The 3666-nt window shown below is 36.8% G+C and overlaps 1 non-coding gene across 1 annotated transcript; it reads left to right on the top strand.

The window, feature by feature from the left end:
- The first annotated feature begins 2628 nt into the window (after positions 1-2628).
- On the top strand, positions 2629-2732 carry LOC116571266. The gene has a single exon (XR_004277824.1). It is a non-coding gene; the product is annotated as a small nucleolar RNA U13 (small nucleolar RNA).
- Positions 2733-3666: the final 934 nt, after the last annotated feature.

The raw sequence follows: 3666 nt of genomic DNA, 5'->3' as shown, positions 1-3666 counted from the left end.
AAAAGATTTTACTTATTAGTTTGGTAGAGACAGAGAGACCAGGCACAAGCAGAGGGGAGTGGCAGAAGGAGAGGGAGAAGCAGTCTCCTCCCCAATCAGAGAGCCTGACACATAGTTGGATCCCAAGACTCGATCTCAGGACTCCAGGATTGTGACCTGAGTGGAAGGCAGACACTTAACTGACTGAGCCACCCAGCTGCCCCAAAAGGGTTTTTTTTTTTTTTCCCAGTTTTTAAGTAATCTTTTCACCCATCACAGGGTTTGAATTTACAACCCTGAGATCAAGAGTTACATGCTTACCTATTGAGCCAGATTGACACCCATTGATAAAATAAATTTTATTTGTTTAATTAATTAAAAATTTTAAAAGACTTTATTTTTAGGTACTCTATACCCAAGGTGGGGCTTAAACCCACAATTCTGATGTCAAGAGTTGCATATACTACCAACTGAGCCAGTCAGGCACCCCTGATAATTAATTAATTTACAAGAATAAGCAACACTATTCAAAGTCCTTCCCCTTGGGGTTGTTTTCCAATACACATAGTGACTGTGATGTGGACTGATGGTCAATGAAAGATTTGTACATACAAGAGAAAAAAAACCCCAGAAACACAATGAGTCATGAGATGGACCAATATGCAGATTTTTAAAAGAACAGTAATCCATTTTGGACCCCATACTAACTCTAAGAACATTACAAAGGTCCAGATGTGGGGAATTCAAGGACAATTTTGAAGAGATTTCGTTAGAGAAAATTTATGATATATTTTGTGTCCCAGATCACCAAGCAACAGAGGTAGAAATTTCCTCCCAACTCTCTAGTCAAGGGCTTTAAGAAAACCCCTTGGAGAATTTGATATACATCTTCTGTGATGGGGGAACATGAGCGGGTAGGGCAGACTGGAGCCTTGTGGGCTTATGACCAGGACTCGTGCAGGGCTACTGGGTAGATCAATCAGTTAAGCATCTGCCTTTGGCTCAGGTCATGATCCTTGGGTCCTGGGCTCGAGCCCCATGTCGGGCTCCCTGCTCAGTGAGTTGCCTGCTTCTCCCTCTTCTTCCTCTGGCACTACCCCCTGCTTGTGTGTGCTTGTTCTCTTTCTGAAATAAATAAATAAAATATATATTTTAAAAAAAGGAAGACTCACGCAAAAAGGAATGAATGTCCAAGAAAGAGACAATGTAGAGGACCACTGGAAAACCAGAAGTTGATGGAGAGCAGCAGACAGAAGTTCTTTTACCCATGCCATAGGAGTAGTAGGTGGAGAATACCAGCAAGGAGCCTCAGAAGAATCTACAAAAGTCTTCAACATGGAAGAAGACAGCTTTAAACATTTATTGGACCTTTGGACCCGGCAATTCCAATCCTACTTCCCATAATTAGTTTGACAGAAATGTATACATATATACATCAAAGACATGCACAAGATGTTCATAGCAGTATTTTCCATATTAGCCCAAACTGAAAGCTTTCTAAATGTCTATCAACAGTGGAATGGATAAATAAATGTGATATATTCATACCATAGAGTATTACCCAGCAATAACTTAAAGAATGGCTTGCTGAATCATTGAATCACATAGATAAATCTCACACACATGGAGTGAAAGAAACCAGATACAAAATAGTACATTCTGTATATAATTCCATTTATGGAAAGGTAAAAAAAAAATTGGCAAAACTAACCTATATTGATAGAGATAAGCATAGTGATTAAGAGGTGGGGTAAGGGAGAGTTCTGCAGTCTGATAATATGGAGTTTTTTGATCTGGAAGCTAGTAACAAGGATGTTCTCATTTTGTAAAATTCCACTGAGGTATATGAAGTGTAATATTTTAATTTAAAAAAAATTACAGCCACAGATTTCCCAGATCCAAAGACTATGAGATCATCTTACGATAGAAGTTAAGTATTAAGGGTACTAATTATTAATAATTAATTAATTAATTGTATTAATGGTATTAATTTCACCTCCTTCTTCTAAATAGTTAATGAGGAAAGAAGAAATTCACTATGTTTTTCTCTGTAAAAGCAAGCATCCCACCTGAAACCAATACCCTCGCTGTGTGTGGCTGGGGAAATCTTAACTTTTGCATGCAGATTAAAGGGTTAATATATATTAATTTATATATTTGACAAGATGTTCTAATTACTGTATTGAAAATAGATTCGCCCCTTATGATGATGTCTGGACTTCCAATTACCTAAGAGTGATCAGAAAAGTCCAACTTGGGGCACCTAGGTGGCTCAGTGGGTTAAAGTCTCTGCCTGCCTTCGGCTGAGGTCATGGTCCCAGGATCCTGGAACGGAGCCCCACCCACATCGGGCTCTCTGCTCAGCACAGAGCCTGCTTCCCCTCCTCTCTCTCTGCCTGCCTCTCTGCCTATTTGTGATCTCTGTCTATCAAATAAATAAAATCTTAAAAAAAAAAAGTCCAACTTGACTTTCATTCAGGAGGAATCATTGAATCACATAGATAAATCTCAAAAATTTATCCATGGGTAAAGTGGGTAAAGCTTGCCCACTGAATATATTTTAATTGGACCATGAGCAACAACATATAGGGGCATTTTTATTATACTCCACAGTTTTGCTTGTTTAATATACCACTTGTATATTAGTATATTAGTATGTAGTTCAGAAGCGTGATGATTAGGTGTCCATGCTGTTGTGTAACTTTTGTCTCCCTCAAACCTTGTTGTGACATCAGCATATTACCTGTCTGACATAAAAAAACAAAACAAAACAAAACAAAGAAAACAAAACAAAACAAAAAACCCATTTACATTGCTCACCACCAATGCAAAAATAGGCTTTTGGTTTAAAAAAAAATAGGAAATTAGTAAGAGAAAGATAATTTCTTAATGTAAAAATAATGTGTAGTACATATTACAGTCAAAATTATATTTAAGGGGAGTAAATGTAAGAATTATTTAATATTAGGGGTGCGTGGGTGGCTCAGTCAATTAAGTGTCTGCCTTTGGCTCGGGTGGCGATCTCAGAGACCTGGGATCAAGCCCGGAATAGGGCTTCCTGCTCAGCGGGGAGCCTGCTTCTCCTTCTGCCTCTCCCCCTGCTTGTGCTCTCTCTCTTTTTCTCTCTCAAATAAGTAAAATCTTAAAAAAAAAAAAAAAAGAACTATTTCACATTAATGTCACAAATAAGATAAATGTTGTTGCCCTTTTGATTCAGAAACTTTCTGAGAATTCTATCTAATGTGGTAAACTAGGTAACACAAGACTGAGGAGAAAAAACGGTCTGGGGTGTCTGGCTGGCTTATCTGGTAGAGCAGCTGACTCTTGATTTTGTAGTTGTGAGTTTAAGCTTCACACTGGGCACAGAGCTGAGTTTTAAAAAATGTCATTATTCAGAGGCAATTTAATTATGACCAAAATATTCCAAGAGAATGAACTAAATTGATATTAGCATTAATTTTTAACTATCTTAAGGTAATTGTAAGGGAAATATATTAGAGGTTAATAGTTTTTCTATATATATTATATGTATATATTCATATGATTATGATATGATATATGATATATAAGTATACATCACATATGACTGTTATATACTCATACGATTATATATCATGTAAATCAAATACATATCATCACATGGATATACTAATCACTGGATATAAAATATAATATATAAATATAATA

The sequence above is a fragment of the Mustela erminea genome, chromosome 12 (genome assembly GCF_009829155.1).
Source record: "Mustela erminea isolate mMusErm1 chromosome 12, mMusErm1.Pri, whole genome shotgun sequence".
Lineage (NCBI taxonomy): Eukaryota > Metazoa > Chordata > Mammalia > Carnivora > Mustelidae > Mustela > Mustela erminea.
The sequence above is the reverse complement of the archived record's forward strand: the minus strand, read 5'-3'. Positions and strand labels throughout refer to the sequence as shown.